The sequence below is a fragment of the Sus scrofa genome, chromosome X (genome assembly GCF_054392235.1).
Source record: "Sus scrofa isolate SSC_HxYL_T2T_F1_AM1 chromosome X, Sscrofa_HxYL_maternal_Yorkshire_Landrace_v2.0, whole genome shotgun sequence".
NCBI classification, from domain to species: domain Eukaryota; kingdom Metazoa; phylum Chordata; class Mammalia; order Artiodactyla; family Suidae; genus Sus; species Sus scrofa.
In genome coordinates, this window is record NC_139401.1 from 105,600,011 (window position 1) to 105,627,848 (window position 27,838).

Genomic DNA, 27,838 nt, shown 5'->3' on the forward strand with positions numbered 1-27,838 from the left:
ACCCACACATAGATGTTGTTTCATGATCTTGAATGGTTTTAAACTCCAAATGGTAATGCATGGCTAGATTAGTTACTTTATTAATACTCTTCATCAAATTTATTACTGTTTGACACAGTCATGCACATTTAAGGGTCCCTCCCAGCTCTAAGAAGGAAGCCAAGTTGTATAAACAAGTTACACATGAAAGATTAGTTCCTGCCAAGGCAATTTCTAAGTCTGCTACTTATAATGAGAACTTAATTCCACCCTTATCTGTGTGCTGAGCTCACAGTCTTTATATCTCCTTGATTAGACTTGGGGACGAGGTTTTATCATCATCATCATCATCTCAGCTTTGAAGATTAAAACATTTTTTTCTAGAGATCAAATTTCCCCCCCAATTATATGAATATTTTCCTATTAGGAAATTCAAAAGAATATGCTGTAGAACTGTTCATCAAATGATACTATTAAGTGAGTGAAAAGTTAAGCTGCAGTGTGGGAGAAAATATTTGTAATATAACAATCTGGCAAAAATCTTATGTTTGGAATATATCAAGAACTCCTACAAATCAAAAAGGAAGACAAATCAACAGAAATACATGGCAAAAGAGTTGAACAGACACTTGACAAAAGAAGCAATATCCAAATAAGCAATAAACATATTAAAGGATGCTCAACATCATTAGTCATTAGGGAAATGCAAAATAAAATCATAACAAAGTACTAGTACACACTATTATGGTTAAAAATTAAATGGATGAAACTCTTGGTGAGAATGTGGAACAATTGGAACTCTCACATTGCTGGTGGAAGTATAAACTTTTATAGTCATATTTGAAAAGTATTTGGTAGTATATAAATTTTTTTAAGCTTTATTGTCTTACTTTTTACATATTTTTATTTTATTTTATTCTTTTACTTATTCTTTTTTTAATATAATGATTTTTATTTTTTTCCATTATAGCTGGTTTACGGTATTCTGTCAATTTTCTACTGTACAGCATGGTGACCCAGTTACATATACATGTATACGTTCTTTTTCTCACATTATCATGCTCCATCATAAGTGACTAGATATAGTTCCTAGTGCTACACAGCAGGATCTCATTTCTAATCCATTCCAAAGGCAATAGTCTGCATCTATTTACCCTAAGCACCCCGTCCACCCCACTCCCTCCCCCTCCCCCTTGGCAACAACAAGTCTATTCTCTAAGTCCATGAGTTTTTCTGTGGAAAGGTTCATTTGTGCCATATACTAGATTCCAGGTAGAAGTGAGATCATATGGTATTTGTCTTTCTCTTTCTGACTTACTTCACTTAGTATGAGAGTTTCTAGTTCCATTCATGTTGCTGCGAATGGCATTGTTTTGTTCTTTTTTATGGTTGAGTAGTATTCCATTGTATATATATGTACCACATCTTCCTAATCCAGTCTTCTGTCAATGGACATTTAGGTTGTTTCCATGTTTTGGCTATTGTGAGTAGTGCTGCAGTGAACATGCAGGTGCATGTGTCTTTTTCAAGGAAAATTTTGTCCAGATATGTGCCCAAGAGTGGGATTGTGGGGTCATATGGTAGTTCTATGTATAGATTTCTAAGGTACCTCCATGCTGTTCTCCATAGTGGTCATACCAGCTTACATTCCCACCAACAGTGCAGGAGGGGTTCCCTTTTCTCCACACCCTCTCCAGCATTTGTTATTTGTGGATTTATTAATGATGGCCATTCTGACTGGTGTGAGGTGGTACCTCATGGTAGTTTTGATTTGCATTTCTCTAATAATCAGAGACGCAGAGCATTTTTTCATGTGCTTGTTGGCCATCTGTACATCTTCCTTGGAGAAATGTCTGTTCAGGTCTTTTGCCCATTTTTCCATTGGGTTATTGGCTTTTTTGCTGTTGAGTTGTGTAAGTTGTTTGTGTATTTTAGAGATTAAGCCCATGTCAGTTGCATCATTTGAAACTATTTTCTCCCACTTTATAAATTGTCTTTTTGTTTTCTTGTCAGTTTGATGAGGTCTCATTGGTTTATTTTTGCTCTTATTTCTGTTGCTTTGGGAGACTGACCTGAGAAAATATTCATAAGGTTGATGTCAGAGAATGCTTTGCCTATGTTCTCTTCCAGGATTTTGATGGAAGTATCTTGTCTTATATTTAAGTATAAATATTTAAGTATTTAAGTATTTAAGCCATTTTGTCTTATATTTAAGTATTTAAGCCATTTTGAGTTTATTTTTGTGCATGGTGTGAGGGTGTGTTCTAGTTTCATTGATTTGCATGCAGCTGTCCAGGTTTCCCAGCAATACTTGCTGAAAAGACTGTCTTTTCCCCACTTTATGTTCTTGCCTCCTTTATCAAAGATTAATTGACCGTAGGTGTCTGGGTTTATTTCTGGGTTCTCTCTTCTGTTCCATTGGTTTGTATGTCTGTTTTGGTACAAATACCACATTGTCTTGATGACTGTGGCTTTATAATATTGCCTGAAGTCTGAGAGAGTTATGCCTCCTGCTTGGTTTTTGTTCCTCAGAATTTCTTTGGCAATTCTGGGTCTTTTGTGGTTCCATATAAATTTTTGGATTGTTTGTTCTAGTTCTGTGAAAAATGTCCTTGGTAATTTGATAGGGACTGCATTGAATCTGTAGATTACTTTGGGTAGTATGGCCATTTTAACAATATTAATTTTTCTAACCCAGGAGCATGGAATATCTTTCCATTTCTTTACGTCTTCTTTAATTTTAAAAATTGTGATAAAATACACATAACGTTTACCATCTTAACCATTTTAAAATTCACAGTCCAGTGGTATTAAGTACATTCACATTGTTGTGCAACTATTTCCACCATCCATCTCTAGACCTCTTCTCTTCTTACAAAACTGAAACTCTGCATCCATTAAACAACAACTTCCCATTCCTCCATCCTCCCAGCCTTTGGCAACTAACATTCTACTTTCTGTCTCTATGAAGTTGACTACTATAGGTATTTCACATAAATGGATTTATACACTGTCTTTTTGTGACTGGCTAATTTTATTTAGTCTAATATCCTTAAGTTTCATCCATGTTGTAGCATGTCAGAATTTCTTTTTAAAGTTGACTAATGTTCCATCATATGTATGTACCACATTTTGTTTATCCATTCATCTGTCCATGGAGTTACTTGAGTTACTTCCACTCTTTGCCTCTTATGAATAATGTTGCTATGAACATGAGTGTACGAATATCTGTTCAAGATCCTGCTTTTAGTTCTTTGGTGTTGTAGTATTTTTTTTAAAGCTGAATACCTTTCTATAATGCTTATGTCCATAAGAAAAAGTGTGCAGTAATATGCATAGTGGTATTATTCATAATAGCTCCACACTAGAAATAGTTCAAACATCCTTCAGTAGTAGAATATATACATTAACTGTGGAATACTCACACAATGCAATATTATATGGCAACAAACAGTACAAGAGCATGGATTACTTTAAAAACATATTGCTGAGCAAAAGAAGACAGATACCCAAGAGTATATAATGTATGCTTCTATTTACATAAAGTTCAGAAATTATCAAAAGTAACCTATGTTGATACTGTTCAGAAGAATGGGGTTTTTTTTGGGGGGGGAAGGGGAGTAATGATTGGTAGTGAGCATAAATGAGACTTCTGTGTTTCTTGAAATGTTCTGTGTCTTGATTTGGATGCTTACATGGATGTATACATATGTAAACTTAATTGATCTGTATACTAAATATTTGTACACTCCGCTGTGGTTATTCATCAATTTAAAAGAAGAGTCTGAGCACATTTGTTGAATGGCAGCACCACGGAAATAAATACACAAAGTGCTACTTTAAGGAGACAATATTAATATGATCATATTCGTTCTGACATTTTTATTAGAGACAAGCATATTACTTTATAGTTGCTCCTATTAAGTCTTAACTATAGTCCGCAATCTAAGAAATAAAAAACAAGTGCATTTCTGGTGGCAATATCAGAACATGGTGATTTAGAAACTTATCTTGGACTTTGGCCTTTGTAAAATACAAATTAATCATCATTAACTAGTTTAATGCCCAACACTAAGGAACTCATGAAACATTTTAAAACACCTTTATCCCATTGGCTATCTTTATTTTACCAGTAATTAAAAAAGGTAAACCACTGCCTTTCACTCCCTTTAGGGTTGAAAGGTTACCATCTGAATTCTATTTAATGCTGCATTTGTGTTTGGTTATGGTTCAAAAATGTTCCTTTAATCATGAAATGGAGAATTGTTTTGAATGCCAGATATCATATGCTATTCCAGACTCTTTCCAAATTGTGAACATTAATTTTTCTTGTATACCAATCTTTCCCCAGCTGTTTCATTGATTTGGCTTTTCCCCCACAATTCACTAAGTGAAGAGTTAGCATTAGTCATTGTTTGTGAAGAACATTCAAGTTTCAAATCCCAATTTCCTACCAATAAATGTGGAGAAAATTAGTAGATAAAATGTTGCAACACATGTTAAAAGAACAAATGTTAAAAATATAATGTGATACTTCAGATCTATATGATGTTCAGAAAGTGTTTTTTAAATCACTATTTAGAAAAAACAATTTTCTTACATGATGTGCTCTCCAGAGAAAGAGAGAAATAGCACCCAATAAATACCAATCTCTGCTACCCCAGGTTATAAATATTTTAAGAAACAAAACAAAGACTGTGATATGGACACCAGATATTTTCTTTGTTATTGGGAAGATCTGGTTTGAGGATTTGTCTTTGGGCCTACTGTCCTAGTGGGTCTGCTCATTGATCCCCAGAATTAGGCAAATATACCCATCTAGTCTTAGACAGAACTGAGTTGGGGCAGGCCACCCCCTGAAGGTGTAAGCATATGTATAAGCTATGGTCTAGGGGAGTAGAAGGCTTAACTCTCAAGAGGAAAAAAGGGCAAATTCAAGCCAGTAATATCCACTTATTCTCTTTCTTTTTTTTTTTTTGTCTTTTTTGCTATTTCTTGGGCCGCTCCCACAGCATATGGAGGTTCCCAGGCTAGGGGTCGAATCGGAGCTGTAGCCACCGGCCTACGCCAGAGCCACAGCAACGCGGGATCTGAGCCGCGTCTGCAACCTACACCACAGCTCACGGCAACGCTGGATTGTCAACCCACTGAGCAAGGGCAGGGACCGAACCCGCAACCTCATGGTTCCTAGTTGGATTCGTTAACCACTGCACCACGACGGGAACTCCCACTTATTCTTTCTAAATTTGCCAGTCAGCTGTGTCCTTCCATATCCTCACAGACAATGTAAGTAAAGGATTCATTTCACAGTAAAAGAATAAAATAAATTGCTCCCAAAATGCAATTAAATTTCTACATGAAACTACACGGAAAGAAAGCTTTAAATCACATCTTCATTATTCAAAAGAAGGAAAGAACAATAATATTTTAATATTATATTCTATGAGCTAGATACTGTCTTTCAGGGACTTTTCATAGGTTGTTTTACTTAATCTTGGCAAAAATTTCATGAGGGAGGTGGCATGATTCCCATTTGGATTGAAAAGAGTAAGTGGCTTACCTGAAGGTGACTAATAAGTAGTGAAGTAGAATTTGAACCCAAGAGTGTCTGACCTCAGAGCCTATGCTCTTTGTCAGGTTAAAAAAAATGGAATGTAAGGCAGGGGATTTTTTTTTTTAACATAGTTTACGTGAAATTAGAAATTCCTGGCTTTATCAGCTATAATTAGGTATAATGTTATATACCATTTTCTGGCAATTTTGGTGAAAATACTGTCCCTCTAGACACCATTGACATAGTCTTCCAAGCAGCACACTAGATCATATCAGACTAAAGAGTTCTGTGACATCTGCAAAATTTGACTCAAAGACCCTAAGGAAATTGTTGGCAATGACAAAATTCTGTCATGATTTTACCAAAGACAGGAGGTGCTAAATATCATGTTATGCTTAGGCTTTCCAGCCAAATGTTGTAAATTCCCAATTTCTAGCTCAAGGCTTCCCAAAATACCCTAAAACATTACTCAGAAGCATGGTAATGCTTTTTCTATATCCTGGGGTTTTTGATAGACCAACCTTTCAGGATTCCTAGCAGCTTATCCTCTGTTGCTTTCCCTAATTGCCTCAGAGTATGCTAGGATTTGTGCCCTTATAGGAAATTATAACTCATTTGAACTGAGGAAAAAAGCACATCAAGGTATAGCTGCTCTTGTGTTTTGGGGTCTAGTGGTATCGTTATTTTAAAGAAAAGAGAAATGAAAAGAAATAGCAAAGTCTATGCATAATCTTAAAGTGCTATAACTATGCCAGCCAGCCAGCTGTTTTAAGAAAACTGAGCAGTTCAGCTACCTGAATATCCAGAAAAAATAGAATTTGAAATTAGATAAGCAAAAGCAAAGCCAAAAAATCCATTTGTTTTATTAAATTTTAAATTTTTCTATCAAATGTATTTCAAAACTGCATTTGATAAAAAACAGTTATGACTGGGTCACTATGCTGTACAGCAGAAAATGGCACAACACTGTAAATTAACTACACTTAATAAATAAATTACAGAGAAAACCTAGTTTTGAAGTGGTTCTGAGTCAAATGGCTCAACATTTAAGAAAATTATCACATGTATTAGGATTCTCAGTTGAAAGCAACTGAGACTGACTCTGACTTGATTTAAATAGAAGAGAGATGTACAGAATAGATAGGAAGACTGGAGAACTAAGCTAATAAATTGTAAACCAAAGATAGTACTAGAATATCAGTATGAGAAAAGTGCAATGAAAGTCAAGAGGAACGAGTGATTGATTCTGTGTAGGATGAGTGTTTACACTTTATGGAAGGAACATTATTTGAACCAAGTGCTATCTCTGCCTTATAATCATTTGTATATGCAGCTTATCTTCTCTGTTAGATCAAAGTTCCCTTATAGGAACTGCTCCTTGTAGGAAACAAAATAGAGATTTCCTATTTTGTCAGGATCTAGTGCAATTAATTGTATACATTTAATATGTTTCAACATGTGTTTCTTAAATACCTACTCTGTGTTAGACACCAAGTACTAGTTACTGGAGATTATGAAGTGAGCAAAAGGAGGTTTGACTTCATTCCTCATGGAGCTTACAGTCTGGTGGATGAAACAAACATTCAACTGATCACATTAATGAATGCATGCTTATAAACTGTCAAAAGTCCTATGAGGAGAAAAAAAAAAAACAGGGCTATGAAAGCATGCAAAAGGGAGACCTAGCCTTGTCTCTGGGGAGTAGAAGTTTTCCCTGCAGAAATGGCAGTTGAGATGAAGTCTGAACGATGAGTAGGGATCTGGCCTAGTGATAGGGGGAAAGGAGCACCTCAAGCAGAGAGAACAGTATATGCAAAGACCCTTGTACATGGTAGGAGCTACATAATTATTTTGTACTCAGCTTAACCTTCTTCTGTCCAACTTCAGGTGAAGTGGTATCTCTTCCCTTGTCAAAAATGAATCTTACTTCCTGCCTTCTTACTTATACCCTTGCCTCCTTTAAACCTCAATCTATTTTCTCCTATATCTTCAATTACTCTTGCCACTTGATATTTCCCTTCAAGATATAATGCTCAAATCTCTGTGACATGAAAAGAAATAAAATGATAGAAACACACAAACATGTCTCTAAATCTTATATCTCTCTCCATTGCTTCCTGTTTCTAGCTATTTTTATTAGCAAAATTTCTAGATTAAGAGTATTCTTCACCTGTAATCTCTACTCCCTCAATTCTCATTCGCTTCCTAACCCTACTAAATATGAATCCCAACATAATCAATTCATGAACAGGATCTTACCAAGGTCACCAGTGACTCCCTCGTCACAAAATTCAGTGGATATTTCTCAAGTCTCATCTTATTTCACTCTTGATAGCGTTAGACATTCTTGACCACTCACTCCTTTTTTGGGTGTCATGATACTGCTCTTTCTTTTTGTCCTGCATTTTTTCTCAGTTTACTTTAAGTCACTTTTATTTCAACTTAACTCAAGTATTGGAATTTCATCTTTGCCCCAGGCTCTTTTTATCCCATACACTCTAGCTGGCTGAGCTCTCCAATTCTACTTTTTGGCTCCTAGGCAAATTCTTTCTCCTCTGCCAAGCCTTGGTTAAAACTTACATTTTGTGATTCTTTCTTGACTCCTTTACCCATTGTTAGGGCTTACTTTTCAAAGTTCCACTTATGGAACTTTGCATATATACCCCCTTTAAAGCAAATCTGATTTTGTTATGTTATCCATTTGATAGCCTATATCACTTGGTAGTCCCTTGAAAAGGAGGACAATCTTTTTATACCTAACTTTCAGCACAGTCCTGGGCAGAGTAGATAATTAATAAACCTTTATAGATGAGTGGATGGATGGATTTTGGTAACTTCTTTCATCTTTACGCCTCTGCAGAGAATGTCAGAGGAAAGCTATGGCTACCTGAATTTTGCACAAGTAGTAGTGGCAGAATCAAGCATATTCACAGTTTCCATGAACCACACAATGGGATACATATTTGTGTAATGTTTATACCCTGAAAACTACTCTCATATCAGTTATTTCAATTAATTTTCATAACCATCTCATAGACTGAGTTGGGTAGATAGTTTTGTTGCCATTTATATATATAAAGAAATGGAGTTTCAGAAAAGCTGTGATTAAGACATAGAGAATAGACTTGTAGTTGCCAAGGTTGGGGGCGAGGGAGTAGGGTGAATGGGAAGTTGGGGTTAGTAGATGCAAACTATTACATTTGGAAAGGATAAGCAATGAGGTCCTACTGTATAGCACAAGGAACTATATCCAGTCTCTTGGAACAGAACTTGATGGAAGATAATATGAGAAAAAGAATATATATAACTGGGTCACATTGCTGTACAGCAGAAATTGGCACAACATTGTAAATCAATTATACTTTAAAAATAGAAAAAAATTAAAAAAAAGGAAAGTTGTGATTAATGTTTACACAGATTGTAAGTGGCAGAGCTAACTCTTGAACTAAGTACTTTTGAGTTCAAGTCCAGTGTGTCCACAGTTTAGAGAGCCATTTAGTTCAAAGTGAGGCAACAAAAGTGCTCAATAATTGCTAATTCATTCTCTCTCACTTTTTTTTTGGGGGGGGGTCTTTTTGTCCTTTTAGGGCCGCACTCATGGCATATGGAAGTTCCCAGGCTAGGGGTCTAATCAGAGCTGCAGCCACGGGCCTACACCAGAAACACAGCAATGTGGGATCCGAGCTGCATCTGCGACCTACACCACAGCTCATGGCAACGCGGGATCCTTAACCCACTGAGTGAGGCCAGGGATTGAACCTGCAACCTCATGGTTCCTAGTCGGATTCATTTCCACTGCACCATGATGGGAACTCCTCTCTCACGTTTTTGACTTCTTATTCCCTTCAAGTCTGTCTCTATTTTGTACCAACAGCAATGCCAGAAAAGAGTTATCACAGAATCCACTTTGGAAAATTTTTACAGGACATTTTTTTTAACCTTGTCACTCCAAGGCTTGCCCTACCCCTCTTAAAGCTACAATATAGGAAAGAACTTATCATGCCCTATGTGAAGGTGTTATTGAAGGAAATAAACTCTATTGTTATTCTGTCACTGCTTCCCCCCAACCCCCCCCACACACACCCCCGCTAATGTGTCCTCTCCCATCCCCACCCTTGCCTGGTAGAAACTCCCTTTCTTTGCCAATTTAGATATCACTCACTCTTGAAATTTATGCACATCCTGTTCCTTCGAGGAAAACTTCTTTGAAGTGGTCAGCCCACAATGAGATCAGCCTTTCCTGGGCTACTAAGACACTTCCAGTTTATGTCATCGAGTTTTTCACTCCCTTGTTGTGGGGATACTGGTTGTATATTATGTATACTTTCCCAATTAGAGTGTGAGCTTCTGGAGGTCAAGGAATCTATCTTATAGGTCTGTACCCTCCACCCACCCCCTCATCTTCTGCCAGTACTAATGTAGGGCTCAGCGCCTAGGAGGTGTTCAGGAAATACTAGTGGTTTGATTCACTTTGCATCCTTCACTCTTGACGTCAATAGTAGGTGAATGGAAGGGGCTTCCCAAGAGAAGAATGTGAAACTCTCTGCATCTTTAGCTCTTTCCTGTAAGCCATATTGGGGAAGTGCTAAATACAAAGGCTTGCATTGTGTCAAATGTAAGCAAGAACCAATGCCGCAATAATCCTGTCTTGTTTTTCTTTTGAGCTCTGTAACATGAAGCATGTGTGTACTTTAGGGAAGAAATACACTGTTAATCATGTTCAATAAACCAAAGAGGTTAAGGCCCCAGGAATCTACTTGTTCTGTTTACTCAGGGGTGGTTAGACAAAATGGAAGTGATTTGCCTTCACACCTACGGTGAGGGCTTTGAGACATGACTAGTGTGCTCCCTTGAGACTACTTCAGTACCGCCTTTCTACTTTTCTGATAAGAAGCCTTTGCACCTGGGCAGAGCTTTATGCTTTTCTACGTGTCCACTACTAGTATCTTAGATCAGATCATCATCATCTCACACCTACTTTATTGCAACATTCTTCTGATCGGTTTTCCTGGCTCAGTCTCCTGCTGGTTACAATCTGTCCTCTTCACTGCAACCAGAGTGATCTATCAAAAGCATAGATTTGATTATGTCCCACCCCGTTTAAAATTCTTCAGTGTCCATAGGATAATGTCTAACCCCTTGGACATGCTTTAAAAGACGTCTTCATGATTTGCCTCCTGCCTAGCTCTTCAAACTTCATCTCCTACCATTCCCTACTTTCATCATCTACCCTCTTGCACTGTAAACTCCAACCCTCCTCAAATACATGTAGATCCATGAATACATTTTTTTTTTAAATCGCATTGCCTTTGCACATGCCCCTTCTGCCTGGATTGTCTTCCTATATTCTTCTGAGCTCTAATTAGTAAAGTTTTCTCCATCTTGTAAGGCAACTCAAACCTTATCTTCTCAATGAATCCTTCCCTAACTTACCATCCATTATTATTCTCTTTTTCACATACCTACATTATGGCACTTTTCTCATTGCATTATAAATATCTGTTTGTTCATCTAACTCTGCAACCTGCATGTGAGTTTCTTGAATCTTGGAATGATGGTTGACTCCTCCTCCCCCCACATACCTAGTGCCCTCAGCACTACACACATAGTAGGTATTCAGGAATGTTGTTTAAATAAATAATTATTATATTTCCTAACTTAAAGTGCTCTTTCTGAACTAAGCTGACCTCAGAGTTGCAGTAAAATAACCAGTTGTTCAACTATCCTCAGGCTTCTGGGCCGGATTAGGTGTGGCCCTTTCTTGAGAAAAGATTAATTTAAATGTGCTGTCAAGTTTCTTCTTAACTCAAGTTTCTATAAATAAACAACAGATTAGAATAACACCCTCAGCAATGTGGAGTCAAAGAAATCTCCTTTTTCTTTGCTTTATACCTTCAATTTTTTCCTAAATGTATTATTTCCTCTAGGCTTTCTCCTATATTAATCACTATAACAGGAGATGCCGGGGTCTTTGTTTGAACTCAACCAGGACCACTTTATGTCATCATATAAAAACACACACATATACATACATGTAATATCTTATTTATTACTCATAAGTACCTATAAGGTGGTTACTATTATTATCCCTATTTTGTAGATAAAGAAACTACAGCTCAGAGTTTAAACAACTTGTTCAAAGCTGTACAACTTGGAAGTGCTGGAGACTGGACTTAAACTTGGGTCTGATGGTAGAGCCTGTATTTTAATTATCATATCACACACCCTCATCTATTTTAAAGGAATAGGTTGAACTAGATTATTTTCGAGAATCCTGTCTGAAGTTTTTTGCCCCTTTCCTCCCCTCAATGGCTCCATTGGAGCCAAGCAGGATGGTGGTGTTCCGCAGATCTGGGAGCTGAAAGAAAGAGATAAGAGGTTTTGAATGTCCCTTTGTGCATTTATTTTCCTAGTTTATTTCTCATTGAGATATACTATAAGTAGTTATGTTGTGAGCCATACAGGTAGCAACATGGATGGAACTAGAGACTCTCATACTGGTGAAGTAAGTCAGAAAGAGAAAGACAAATATCATATGATATCACTTATATCTGGAATCTAATGTACAACACATATGAACCTTTCCACAGAAAAGAAAATCATGGACATGGAGAACAGACTTGTGGTTGCAAAGGGGGAGGGGGAGGGAGTAGGATGGATTGGGAGTTTGGGGTTAATAGATGCAGACTATTGCCTTTGGAATGGATTAGCAGTGAGGTCCTGCTATGTAGCACTGGGAACTATATCTAGTCACTTATGATGGAGCATGATAATGTGATAAAAAGAATGTATACACGTATGTGTAACTGGGTCACCATGCTGTACAGTAGAAAAAAAAATGATGTATTGGGGAAATAAAGAGAGATATACTATAAGGACTCCTAAAATGCCACATTCCATAATGATCTTCAGGACTTGTGTTGCTACCACTCATTTGTCTTCCTCTTGGACAACTTGATCTTTTTAAGCTAAATTCTATCTACAACTAAGTGATGAAATAGACAAATATACAACTCTTGGAAAGCATTTGTTTCAAAAAATGTAAAAAGCTAAAAAAGTGGAATATTTCACTAAAGAAAGGAAAATCTTACATTGAACAAGGAGAACCATGTCCTGAAGGAAGGGAATTGAGAGAAGAGTAAAGCCATTTTTTTTTCACTGTGTCACCCCTCAAAACACCTAGAACAAATTGTCATTGCAGGTGTCTTGTAGAGTAACTGGACTTGAGCTTGATTCCCATATTTACTAACTTACTAACCTTACTAACCACACAACCTTGAGCAGGTGACTGAACCCCTCTGAGCTTCCATTTCCTTATCGTTAAATTGGAGACAAAAATAGGACCTACCTTAAAGGGTTGGTCCTAGATTAAATGAATCAAATCATATATTTTAACACAATGCTTTATGTGCTTTTGTTCACATCAGGTATTATTCAGCTCACCTTGGTACAGTAAAAAGTCATCAATCTAGTTACCCTTCTTTTAATACTGGTCAGTCTCTTTTTGATCACAACCAGACTCCACTGCACCTGGCCCCCCACCTCCCCAAACCCCAGGCTCACAAAAAGGCAGCACTATGACTATTCTAAGAAAACAGTCTCTTCAGCCAATATAAGCAGATAGCAGTCATGGTGAACTGTGGCAGTCGATATAGAATATTTGGGTGCCAGGAGACCTACATCTAAGCATCCTGTCTATTTCTAGATAAGTGGAATGATACCAGACAGAACAGTTGGACCCAGCTGCTCTAGTGGTAAAGGGAAAAAAAATGGTCTGTTTTGGGACAATTGGACCATACCAATTCAAAGGACTTGAAACCTAAGATTAATATTTATTTATTTGAACTAGGGAGTAACTGGGGAGCCAATGAAAAATATGAGTTAGCTTTGACAATAGATTGTTCCACACAGAAGGAATAGGCCACCATACTTCTTGTAGTCACAGCATCCCAAAGTTGATTAGCTTTTTGCTGACTGCAGATTCCACACTGGAAAGAGTTGTAGCGAAGCAGAAATTGAAGGGATGCAGAAGCCAATTAAAATGCTGAATGTTACTTTGGAGATCAGGTTGAGGGGCAGGGTAGAATGGTATAGCTGAAACTCAACATCTAAGGTTGAGTATTATGGCAAAAAATAATAAAAAAAAAACCCTAGATATTGTCTTTGTGGTTCCCATCACTGGTCTGAGTCTCCACCTTAATTGATATGTCTCTCTTTATTACCTTCTTAAATTAGTACCCTTATCTACAGCAGAAGTAATGAACTATGTATCTCAATGTATAAAGCAACAATATAAACAATAACAAACTAAAAAATAAAAATTTTTAAATTGGAGCCTCAGAAGAAAATAAAAACGTTAGTTTTCTGTGGAAAAGTTCTTTTGGATCAAAGTGATTACATAAGGTTTAAAAATCAATTAGTATGCTTGTTTACTAACATATTCTGAGATTTTTTTTCCCTTGCAGATGTAAAAAAATTAAAAAAAAGCAGGGCTATGCTAGCATATGGAGGCAATTTGTTCAGATGTACAACTGGGCTGAAGCCATAAGTAACCCAGTTATAGATTCTGAATCCCCTATATTTTCTTATTTCAAAGTATGTTCTCCTCCATCTAAAGACAAAAATCAAATCAGAATTGCTCTGAAAGATATACTGAGGATTTTGAGAAGGAAAAAACATCACTGGCAACAGATTGGACATCAGATTATACCAAGTCTGTTTGAATTTAAACTCCTGAACTCTCATATTTAAGTTCAACATAAATCGTTTAGTTTTCAACTTCCCTTAAGCTAGGAAAATTAAGACTTCCTGTTCTTCACGGAGAAAAAGGGCCTAAAACTTAAAGGGTTAGAATATGTCTTGAAGCTCTTCATAATTGAGCATAAATGAATCCAAACCATATGGATTGCATTTCCTTTTTTTACTTTGAACACTGAGGGGAAAAACATGTTTGGCAAAATGCTTCTTTTTTTTTTTTTTTTTTCAAATCCAAATACGTTAGTTTCACCCTTGAGCCTTCTTCCCAAGCTGTACCATATGCCTGGAATGTTCCCAGGGCTCTTCAGTCTTTAAGTCCGAAGCTCCTGAGAGACCTACCTTCTTCCAGAAGCCATTCCTAGGTGACTAGAAGAGACATTCCAAGTGCCTCCTGAACCTTACTTGGTAACATACAACTTTCAAGGCTCCCCTTCCTTCAACCTTCTGCTTAATGTACACTGTTAGTTGTATTTGCTAAAGGCTTATTTTGTTTATATGCAATAGCTCATGTTATTTATTCTACATTTAAAAACCATTTATTTAGCATCTAATGTGTCCAAAGTTTTATGGATAAATGCCTAGGTTAGCACAATCTTACACTGTACTTAATGATGCAACCCCATATGGAAGACTAGACATAGCCATGCTTAATAATCCCCATCAAAGAGGGAATTGGATTCTTCCTACCAGAGGAAATCCCTTGATGATGGGATTTGAAAGGCTCCAATAAGTCTTCTCCAAAAGGATGAGATTCATTTGTTTGAATTAGTAAGGCTATATAGAAAGACAAATAGCTCCTAAAATATAGTAGTAAAATTTTCAATTCTGCAATTCGCTTTTTTCTGACTAGCTCACTGAGTTTTACACAGTAAGGGGGATATGTGTTCCAGTATGAGTGGTATGGGAGTGAGAAAAATTTGGAGGAATATACACTGTAGATTTTTATTTTAAGAGATATATTAAAGCAGCCTGTTATTTGGGTGAGTTAAGGGTAGGAGAAGGAGGATAGACAGAGTGAGAGCGAGAGCTTGAGTATGAGTAAGAAGTGAAAGAGAGAGAGTGAGAGGGAGAGAGAGAAAAACAAAGAACCTGGATAGAAAAGGATGGAAATATACGCTCTTTCATTTGAATTTGACTTATGTTTAGGACTTGAAGAGCAAAACCTTGGAAAGATAACTCAAGTAAGAAGGGAAACTGCCTGTAAATGTATAGTATTTATTTTTCATATTTGCTTTCTTTCTTTCCCTAATGAAGCTGTCAGCATTTGGAAGGTTGCAGACTTTCTTACACTTACCATTTGTTACCCATGCCATTCCTATCTCACCCTCACCTTAACACCTTTAGCAAGCCTTAGCTCAGAAGGGTATGTTCGATTCCTGGTTGATTGATTATAGGTGCTATTAAAAGTTTTGCCCAGGAGTTCCCTGGTAGATCAGTAGGTTAAGTATCTGGCATTCACTGCTGTGGCTCTGGTTACTGCTGTGGTGCGGGTTCAATCCCTGGCCAGGGAGCTTCTGTATGCTCTGGGCGTGGCCCCCCCGCCCCCAATTTTTTTTGCCCAACATGAGAGATGCCCTCAGCACTGTGTTAAGCACTGCAGAAGATATGTAACCTGAGGAGAGAATAAAATGATTCTGGCTGTTCTATTTGGAAGAGTAAACCCTATATGTGGAAATAACCAAAGTCCTATGAAGATAAACCCATGTAATACAGAATTTCCATGCAAACCCTGGGACCCTCTATTGAGAAACATTTGAATAAATACAAAAGAAGCTTAAAGCAGATGAAGAGATGTACTACTTTGTATGGTGGAGTTTGAATTTAGGGCACTTGTTGTCATTGAGGTGATACAGGCTGGAAATATGTTTATATAGCTTATTTTACCTGCCCCATTTCCTAGTTCTAAGAGATCTTCTCCTGCTTCTTCCTCTCTTGTCCTTCTGATAACTTTCCTAAGACTCTATGGTGAGGAAGTGAGAGGTAGACTGATAAATTGATATCTCAAGTGTGATTTTATGTTGACAAAATAAGAGGAAGTTAATTATTTGGGGCATAGTCCTGATCTCTTAAGGTTGATATAACCACTGGGAGCACATTTCCACATAAACCTTAGAAATCATTTTCAGACTAAGTGGCTTGTTTTTTTAAAAGTCCTGTAAGGATTCAAAAGGAGAGAGTGAACATCTGAGGAAGAGGTGGATCTTTTCCAAGCCCTGGAATGAAAAGAGTGAGACTTGGTGGGGAGCACATTTAAATTGTGGGTCCAGAAAGAAGAAATGAAACCGTGGTGAAATGCGGACTATAGAAGGAGGTGCCTAAGGCCCAGATGAGATAAGGAGGGTGGTAATGTTTATCTTATTTTGATCAACATTAGCAAGCATATACCAGACACTGTGCTAAACATTTTATATGCCTTGCCTTATTTAATCAGCACAAATTTGTGGAGTAAGTACTACTATTTCTTTTACAGATGAGAAAACTGAGTTTCCCAGATCAAATGATTTTCCCAAAGTCATGCAGCCAAAATGCAGAGGAAATAGGATAGAAACACAGACCTGAATAGCCCCATTTAACCACTTTAGTATACTTTCTTGAGTAGATGCACCTCTTCTGGGTTTCAGGGTGTTCCTAAGTAGGAAGAGTAAATGACCATATTTGGTTACATCTCAGTCCCTAGACTCCGATTATTAAAACTTGGGGAACAGGAAGTACTGAGATACTGAGACAGACTCCAAGTCCTGTCATTAAAACTTCCCTTTCTAGATATTTTCTCAGGCATAGCCACCATGCTTCAAGAGGAAGACATGAGGATGATGGGTCATGTGGAGTATGTTGTGGAAGCAGATCAGATTGATGAAGGGACCCGGGAGCATGTCTTTTGAGGGACAGATGAAGAAATGTGAGATAATTAGCTCAAGAAAAAAAGTCTATTGACACAGGATAACTGTCTTCAAATATTTGATAGATTGTCACATGGAAATAGCATTAGGCTTATTCTTTGTGGCTATGGACGGGAAATGTGGGAACAATGGAAAGATGCTAGAGGAAGAAAAATTCTGGATCAATAGAAAACAACTTCATAAACATAAAACAGAGTTTTGTGACATCATTTTGTGCCTTGGACCCCTTTAAAAATCTGGAAGACCCTATGAACTCTTCTCAAAAGAATGTCTTTAATTGCATAAAATAAAATGCGTAAGACTACACAAAAAACAAATTATATTGAAATACGATTATTAAAATCTTAAAAAATTTAAAGATATCTGCAATGATTTAAAAGTGGGTCAAACATATATGTGAGTTTTTTTTGGTTATTGATAACATTGCTATAATTTTTTGCCTACATTAATAATAGAAGGAATGGTCAATTTCAGTTGGAGATGGGGAAAAATGAAGATATATTTTCTCCAATCAAAGTTCATGGTACCTCTAAGGGATTTGTGGATTCCATGTTAAGATCTCCTGAGTTAGAGGTATCCAGTGGTGAAATGTTAAGTCATGTAAAGTTGTGTTTTTCTTGTCACAGGATATAGTTTTTTAAAAAAAGATTGTCAGGGATGTTTAAATAGGCTTCCTGCTTTGGTTACATACTGGATGAGATAAACTCTCCAGGGTACTAATTCTAATATTCAATGCTCAAAACTCGTTAATGGTTTTTAATATCTACAGCAGGGATTTTCAATTGTTTATACAACAGACTTTCTTCAAAATGAAATCTTACATGATCCTTCACTATATCAAAGAGAAAAAAAAAATGTAATCAGCTTGACATAGAAACAAAGACCCGAGATCTTTGCCTGCTTAGCTTGCCCATTCACCACCATCCCTCTTCCCCACCTCCATCAAATTGAAGTCTCTCTTTTTGACTGTGAGATCTCTCCTGAGGAGCCCTGGGGCTCTGTTAAACACAGGATCAAATATTGGATCAAATATAAGCTCCTTAAATTTGCATTCAAGGCCATGTCAAATCTCACCTCTCAGCTGCTGCTCAACAGAGCACTCATTGTCTCCAAACAGCCTACAGCATTCCTGACCACACCTTTGTTCATGCTGCTCCCCAGTCTGGAATGCCTTACACACCCTCCTCTCCCTGCCATTTCCCTAAACTATACCCTTCTTTGAGTTCAAATCAGTTTTACTTCCTCCAAGAAGTATTCCTTTATCAGTCACCCTTAGTGATTGCTCTGACACATGATTCATTTTAATACTTCTCTGCATTTGACACTATGTAAGTGATGTTGCTTTGCTTTTGTTGCTGTGTCCATTCTGTTTCCTTACCAGGAAAGTAGACAACCAGGACTCTGAGACTACTCTTATCTCAGGGGCCTGATAAAGTGTCCTGTACAAAGAAGATGCGGAATCAGTTTTTGTCAGTGAAATTCATTTTGCACGTTTGTCCCATTTCCCTAAAGAAACCACACATTTTTTTGTGGACAAGAACATTCTTGGACATTTCTTCTGCCACAATCTCTCTGGAACCTAGCATAATCCAGAATCTACAAGAGACTTGAACTGGGCATGGTAGGATTTGGTTAGGAAAGATGTTAGATAAGGGCAATTTAGAAGGGATGAAAAACACCATTTGATGTAGAGCTGGGGGTCAGAAGATAGTTACTAAGAATAAGCTGTGAAGGGGTACCCTGGAGAGTGAAGGAGTAGGTCAAAACATGCTTAGGTGAGCAATGAATAAGACGTCAGCAAAGAGATAATATGAGTCACAAGAAAGATCAACAGGGATTAACTGGAAACTTCCTCTGAGATTAAAAGCAGGGATAGAACCCTTCTCTTCCTGACCATTCATCAAAGCTCAGAGTTATGAAGTCCAAACACAGAGAAAATCCACTTTTGGGCAAAGACCCTGGTCTTCAAAGAGATATTTGAGATTTCCAAATTCTCATTTGAAAAAAGATGGTCAGATGAGATGTCTCTAAGCCACTGACATCCTAATGTCAGTTTTGTACTACATGTTCAGAAATCCAATTTAATAATAATAAGATTTAGTAATAAGTGCCATTTATTGAAGGCTTATTTATGTGCAAGGCACTGTGATAAATGATTTAGATGAGAGAGGGGCATCTGGAGTTTCAGGAAGAGAGTGCATATGATAAGGTAAAATAGAATAATAGGATAAAATGCTTCCAAGAAGTCAGGAAGGGGAAGAACTCATAATAAATATCAATAGCCCGCAATGCCCTGTGACACTGTTTTGTGTATATTTGATGTTACTTTGTTTAATCATCATACAAACCTTTTGAGCTAAGTATTATTATTCCCATATTAGAGGTGACAAAACTAAGATTCAGCGACATTAATTGACTTATTTTAGGTCACACACAGCTGGTGTGAATGGTAGTGTGGCAGTCAGATTTTGAACCCAAGTCAGTTTGTCTCTAGCTAATGTGTTTCTCATGGCTTACACTGCCCCTATTGCTATGTTGTCAAACATCAACCCTAGTTGTTTGGCGTGTAAGAAAACAAAAAACTCATTCAGTGGAATTGCCAATTATATGTAGAAATAGGGGCCAGGGAGTTTGAGTGTAATAGAAAGCCGAAAAAAAAAAAAAATCCCCAAACCTCATCAGACATTTCAGTCTCTTTCCCCATTATATTTCCCCTTCCAAGATCCTTGAAGACAGTATAAAGAAATAGGTAATAAGTGGCCAGTAGGATTTTGATGACTTTCTTTTCATCTCTTGCAGGTGTTGAGAATAAAGAATTTATCCAAGAGCACAGCAGAGATCTGGGAAGAAGGAGAAAGTGTCCTTTACAAGATAGGAGACATCAGCTGAAATAATCAGAGGGTAACTAGCTTTTTGTGTAGGCCAGGTTTGGTTTGTAATGTACACTGGGGCAAAGCAGGAGCCAGTAGTCAAGAGGGAAAAGAACTCTGCATGTTTTTTTGTTTGTTTCTGAACCAAAAATATTTATATTCAGACAGAAGCCCTCTTTCTTCACTAGGTCAGCGATATCAGTGGGGGTCACTTGAAGTCCTGAGTTAGGAAGGTCATCATGACATCACCTCAAGGAGAGGTAGACAGGTATTGACTAAGGGATTCGTGCACTTCTGGTACCTATTTATCTATATTCAGCTGTCCTCGGAGCCAGTTATTGAGCACACATTTGTAGCAAGGTCTCTGCATCAGTGCAAGCTGCTTCTTCCTGAACATCTACCTCTTCACACCCTCACAGTATCTTAATGTATTATGTGCTGGCGTACCATTTTCCAGGTCTGCGATCTTGTATGGAATGCATAAACTCCCTCTTCAAATCTTTACTACCCTGTTTTGCTGTTTCTTTCTTTTTTTTTTTTTTCTCTCCCTCATTTCCTTAGGATCCTTTGCTCTTTTTATGACTGACACACTTTCACCCCATCCATCAAGTACCTCGAGGGCATATTACTTCATCTTTGGCATCAAGGTAAAAACTGACATTTGTTTACAAATAAAGCTACTACTTTGCAGCCTAAAAATGTGCTCATGCTACTCCAGGGAAGAGGGAGGAGGGTACAAATTTCTCAAACCTACAATGTTCTTTCTTTTTTCAATCAACTTTATTGAGATAGAATTTACATCAAATAAAATGCACTCATTTAAAATGTACAGTTCAGTTACATTTGACAAATATATACACCTGGGTAACATCACTCCAGTTGAAGTATAAAATGGAACGTAATCCCAGAAAATGCCCTCTTACCCCTTTGAAGTCAAAATTCCCATTGTGACCCCTACCTTCTGGCAGCCACTAATCTCTATCATTATAAAATAGTTTACCCTTTTCTGGAACTTCATATACATGAAATCATACAGTATTATTTTCTTTAATCTGGTGTTTGGAAATTCATCTAGGCTATTGCATAATCAGTAATTTGTTCATTTTTTATTTCTGTTCATTTTATTTTTTATTGCTTTCTAATTTATGTTTCTATATAGAATATACAACAGTTTATCTGATATTCAACACTTGGGTTGTTTCCAGGTTTTTGGCTATTATAAACAAAACTGCTATGAACAAATGAAAATCTTTGTGTATGATACATAAAATACCTGAATGTGGAATTGCTGAAGTCATAGAGTGGGTATACACTTAATAAGAAAGGGCAAAAATTTTTTTCAAAGAGGTTGTATTATCTTACATTCCTGTCTGTAATGTATGAGAATTCTAATTTCTTCACATCCTCACCAACACTTAGTATAGTGACTTTTTAATTTTAGCTATTCTAGTAGGCATTTGTTTTATCTCATTTTATTTTAATTTACCTTTCCTTAAGACTATAAATGTTGAACACCTTTTCATGAGCTCATCAGCCTTCCATGTAGTTTCTTTTGTAAAGTGTTCAGAAGTCTTTTGCATCTCTTCCTTCTATTATATTGCTCGTCTTCTTAATATTGAGTTGGAAGAGTTCTTTATATATTCTGGATGCCAGTACTCAGTCCATTTCAAATTAATTTGTGTGGTGTGAGGTAAAGATTAATTTTTCTTTTTTCTTTCTTTCTTTTTTTTTTTTTTTTTGTCTTTTCTAGGGCTGCGCCCGAGGCATATGGTGGTTCCCAGGCTAGGGGTCTAATCAGAGCTGTAGCCACCGGCCTACACCACAGCCACAGCAATGCAGGATCCGAGCCACATCTGCGACCTACACCACAGCTCACAGAAATGCCGGATCCTTAACCCACTGAGCAAGGATAGGGATCAAACCTGCAACCTCATGGTTCCTAGTCGGGTTCGTTAACCACTGCGCCACGACAGGAACTCCAAGATTAATTTTTCCCCCTTTTGGATATCTAGTTGACCTAGTTCTGTTTGCTGAAAAGACTATCATTTCCATGTTGAATTACTTTGACACCTTTGTTAAGACTCAGTTAAGCATACCTGAATGGGTCTAATTTGGGCTGTATTCTATTCCATTGATCTTACTTGAATATCTTTTAACCACTATCACACTGTCTTGATTAAATGTAGCTTTATAGGAAGTCTTGATATGAAGTAGTTTAGGCCTTATAACTTTGCTTTTCTTTTTAAGGATTGCTTTGACTATTTTAGGTTCTTTGTATTTTCATATTAATGTTAAGGTAAACTTGTCCATTTATATAAAAAATTTTTCTGAACTTTTGACTGAAATTGCCCTGAATCTGTAAATCAATTTGGGGAGAATTGACACCTTTACAAAATTAAGTCTTCCTTCCATGAGCACAGCATTTCTTTCCATTTACTTAGATTTTTTAAAGTTTCTTTCAGAAATGATTTATAGTCTTCGGCATACAGGTCTAGTACATGTTTTAGAATATTTATCCTTAAGTATTTTTATACATATTAAATGGAATTAATTATAAATTAATTTTTCTAATTGTTTTATTGTTAGTATATAGAAACACAATTAGTTTTATTGTAAATTGACCTTTTATCATGTTGCTGTTCCCTTTTTGCTGTATATCATTATTCTCCAGCTGCTTTTAAGAATTCCTGTCTTTGAGTTCCATGGCACAGCGGGTTAAGAATCCAGCTGCAGTGACTCAGGTAGCTGTGGAGGTGCGGGTTCAATCCCCAGCTCAGCACAGTAGTTAAAGGATCTGGAATTGCCACAGCTGCTGTTCGGATTCAATTCCTGGCCTGGGAACTTCCACATGCCATGGGTGCAGATATATATGTATATGTATTTATATTTCTGCCCCATTCTCTGTCTTTCCTTGCCTCTGGGGATCCAATGACATGTATTGAGAGCTATATATTATCTCACAGTTTATCGAGGTACTTAATTGCTTCCCAGTATTTTTCTGTCTGTGTTTCAGATTGGATAATTACAATGAATCTGTCTTCAAACTTATGGATCCCTTCTGCTAACTCCAGTTTGCTTTTAAGCCCTTCTAATGAATTGTTTTCTTTCAGATACTTTAAATTTCTAGAATTTTAATTTGGTTCTTCTACATTGTTTTCATTCCTTTGATGAGAGTTCTTCTGTTTTCTTATTCAAACTATTCTCTTTTTCAAACCATATTTTCATTTATATCTTTGAATATATTTTTAATAGCATCTTGAAAACTCTTGTCTGTTAATTCCAAAATCTTGGCCATTTTGGGGTTGCTTTATATTGATTGTTTTTTTCTTGATTTAGGAGAAAATTTTTTTCTTTGCCTGTTGAAAATAATTTTGAATGTGTTGCTAGACATTTTAGATGATATATTATAAGGAATTATGTATGCTGTCTTCCTTTACTGGAAGTTCTCCTTGCTTTTGTGGGGGCTTGGTTATAGGTTTTGTTAGAGTGAGTCTAGAGTAGCCTTTACATTATAACACGGTCCTTTTGCTAATGAATGGCCTTTCTATTGTCTTAGCTGAATGCTTGTGATTTTATCGATGTCTCTTTACTTTGGTCGTAGTGGAATTCCAATGTTTCTGAGCACTGTGCAACCTCTAGAATCTCTGTTCCACTGTCAATGCCATAACAGCCTCTTGCTGCTAGGTCTTGCACACTCTGTGCTGTACCTGTATAGCCAACACTTAGATAGTGACTTATGGGAAACCCCCAAAGAGTCATCTGTGAATCTTAGTGCACAGCTCCCTCTCTGGACTCCAATATCTATTCTCTCAGCTCAGCAGGACTGTTATGGTCTGCTTGGTGTTTATTTCCCTGTGTCTTTATCTCAAAATTATCCTAAAGCAGGGAAGTGACATGAATTTGGGGCTCATCTTATATGTTTTCCTTTTCTTAGTAATCAAAGTCCTACACTGCCTGTTGTTCAATACCATAAAAACAGTTGCTTTATATTATGTCCAGTTTTATAATTTTTTAAATAGGAAGAGGGTATGTTTGGTATAGTCACTCCATCATAAATAGAAGCAGATCTCTCTGCTTTCTAATACTTTAGCAAATTTTTTCCTAGTGTATTATTATTGTTATTTTTGTTGATACTTTATAAACTTCAGGAGATACTAAATAAATGAGCCAAAATCCGAAGACAGACCATCCAACTCTAAATCCCATGTGCTTTACATTATACTGTGTTGCTTCTTCATTTAAGTAGCTTTTTAGTTGTAGTGATTTGATAGGTGCTGAGGAGGTACCATTATAGCCAAATCTCTTCCCCTATAGTTTAGCATAGAGATTTGAAGACTCTACTATCTTAATGTCCTTTTAGAATTTTTATTTTTTTATTATTTATTTATCTTTCTTTTGTCCTTTTAACGCCACACATATGGAAGTTCCCAGGCTAGGGGTCTAATCAGAGCTATAGCTGCTGGCCTACACCAGAGCCACAGCAATGCGGGATCCAAGCCGCATCTGCAACCTACACCACAGCCCATGGCAATGCTGGATCCTTAACTCACTGAGTGAGGCCAGGGACCGAACCCGGAACCTCATGGTTCCTAGTCGGATTCATTTCTGCTGTGCCATGACAGGAACTCCCTTTTTAGAATATTTAAACACTCATGGATATAGTTACAATTGTTTCATAGCAGTTAGTCATTTTATAATGGACTAGACAGGACCTTAGCAATTATCCAAAAACTCTTTTATTTTAAGAAATTGAGGCAGAAAATTAAAAAGAAATTTATCTGCTTAAGGTCAAACGTTTATTAAATAGAAGAACTGAGACTTGAACCATGTTTTTGTATCTGATGTTCTTGCCACCAGACTCGGTAGCCCCTATGACTGCTTAGAGTAAGACTCTTGGAAAATGATGGGGCATAGAACAGTTGCCTCAGAAAAGGTATAACATTTCACAATCATAGTTGCTTCATATCTTTTAAAAGGCAATGATGATATCAGTAAAGTGAGTTATTCCTTTGTCTGGTCATCTTCTGAGAAGTTTCTCTTTTCAGTTCAGAGAATAGCTAGGCCTGAGCAGGAAACTTTGTCATAAGCTATAAGGATATGAGAAGTGAGCCATATGTCCTTCCAGGAAGTCTCAACACAGTGCTGACATAGCAGCAGAATTGGGTGTTGAAATTTACATTCAAAGGATTTTTTTTTTTTTTTTTTTTTTTTTTGCTTTTTAGGTCCACACCTGCGGCATATGGAAGTTCCCAGGCTAGGGGGTCAAATCAGAGTTTCAGCTGCCAGCCTATGCCACAGCCACAGCAATGCAGGATCCGAGTCACATCTATGACCTACACCACAGCTCACGGCAACACTGGATCCTTAACACACTGAGCGAGGCCAGGGATCAGACCCGCATCCTCATGGACACTAGTCAGGTCCTTAATCCACTGAGCCACAATGGGAATTCCCTCAAAGGATTTTTAAGTGGAACAAAGCCACCCTGTTTACTATATTCCAGTTGTGATAACCGCATGATTTCTTTGACATGAAATAATGTCAGACATTATTTCAAAGTCTTTCTGAGAATCTGTGAGACCTGCCATGAAAAAGGTGAGATTGACTTCACTGGAGATTCCTTCTATTTAGCCTTCAGTCATTCAGATATCAGATTTAGACAGTTAAACACTACATGGCCCCTTATGATCCTACTTTTAGTTATTTCCCACTACTTTAAAAGCATGTCTTCTATCCACAATAGCCAAGGTTTGGAAGCAACCTAAATGTCCATTGACACATGAATGGATTAAGAATATGTGGCATTTATACACAATGGAATACTACTCAGCCATGAAAAAGAATGAAATAATTCCAATTGCAGCAACATGGATGCAACTAGGGATTCTCATACTAAGTGAAGTAAGTCAGAAATAGAAGGACAAATAACATATAATATCACTTATATGTAGAATCTAAAATACAGTGCAAATGATCCTGTTTACACAACAGAAACAGACTCACAGACATAGAGAACAGACTTATGGTTGCCAAGGACAAATAACATATGATATTGCTTATATGTAGAATCTAAAATATGGCTCAAATGAACCTGTCTACAAAATAGAAATATGCTCACACACATAGAGAGCAGACTTGTGGTTGCTAAGGTGGTGAGGGAGAGGGATAGACTGGGAGTTTGGGGTTATTAGATGCAAGCTATTACATTTATAATGGATAGACAATGAGGTCCGTCTATATAGCATGGGGAACTATATCCAGTCTCTGGGGTAAACTATAATGGAAAGGAATATTAAAAATGTACATATGTATATGTACATGCTGTACAGCATAAACTAGCATGACATTGTAAATCAACTATAATTTTTTAAAAAAATGTATCTTAAATCCTGCTATAATTTCTCCATCGCCTAGAATGGTCTATGGCCATATCACCTTGAGCGCATCCAATCTCGTCCTAGAATTTTCTCACTTTTCCCCATCTACTAGTCAGCAAAGGAAAGCTAAATATTCATTTTGACATTGAGAACCTGCCAGTATGACTTTAGCACTTCTCACTTTTGAGTGTAGTTGACTGTCTCAAAGTGGACATCCAGATAAATCCCCTGCCTCCAACATCAAACCAAAAGGAGGGGTTGCAAATCTCCTTCCTGTTTTGAGTTTCTATCAGTAATGAAGAGGACATGATATGGGATTTTTATCAATTGTCTTACTTTCCAAGACTGGATTCATACAAACAATCTAACAAGAGGCTGCTTGATATCCCCGGGCTGTTGAATGGAATCCTGTAACCTCAGTATCATCTCTTAACTTTTGGTCAGAAATGAGTCTAAAGCAGCTCACTTTCATCACTGCACTCCTCAAATGTCAAACAGACAAGAAGAATAAATGTGAAGTCGCCAAAGTCTTATAGATTGAGTTATCAACAATAATAGCAAGAACAAGAATAATAGCTTACATTTATTATGTACCATACATGGTTCTAGGCACTTTACATGTGTTCATTTTAATCCTCGCATCAGCCCTATGAGGTAGATGTTATTTTTCCATCTTATAGATGAAGAAATTCGGTCAGAGTGTTTGAGTAACTTGAACAAGGTCACAGGACTGGTTCAGTGGCTTAGCCCATATTTTCACCTAGAAAGCCTACTTCCGGAATTGTAGACTTAACTATGAGGCAAGAGTAACAAGCATTATCATTGAATCTCTACCCATATCCAAACTATGGCTTGTATTCTAAGCCACCACGCTTACAAGGGTTTAAAAATACACAAATAATTTTAAAAGGTATTAAGAAATTGTGAGATTCTTTATTTTAAGCTAAAGTGTTTCTTTGTATTTTGTTTAATTTCTTAACTAGAAAGTAGATATGGAAAGATTGGGTAGTTGGTGGCCTGTGTTCTGGTCCCAGTTCTGTTATTAGCTAGCCTTCTACCTAACTATCCTAGAAGTCAGTTTCCTGACTTGCAAATTCAGCAAGTATTGAGCACATACTATGTGCCAGGCACTGTACATGGTGATAGAGAAATAGGGATTAACAAATAGATACCTGATTATGACCATTGAGAATGTCAAACTATGCAACCTCTAAAGTCCCTTTCAGAACTAAGCATAATCAAAGCCAGTAGTATTCTAGATGCATTCCCAACAGAAAGGTACTGATTAAGTAGCCACTTGACTCATTAGAAAATATATTAAAAGCCTGGACTCAAAAACTGACTCAACTAAACTGCTTTGTGACCACAAATCTCCCTATGTCATCTCCCAGTTGCTAATGC

The 27,838-nt window shown here is 37.1% G+C and overlaps 1 protein-coding gene across 2 annotated transcripts in view; it reads left to right on the forward strand.

The window, feature by feature from the left end:
* The window catches only part of SLC6A14 (solute carrier family 6 member 14), a 371,528-nt gene that overhangs the window by 211,981 nt on the left and 131,709 nt on the right, over positions 1 to 27,838 (forward strand). The window contains exons 1-2 of one of the 2 annotated variants that reach the window (XM_085006372.1): positions 14,597 to 14,695; positions 19,990 to 20,091. The gene's annotated coding sequence lies outside the window, so the exon portion shown is untranslated. Of the gene's footprint in view, positions 1 to 14,596; positions 14,696 to 19,989; positions 20,092 to 27,838 lie in introns of those variants that run through there. The other variant, XM_085006371.1, reaches the window with a different exon arrangement.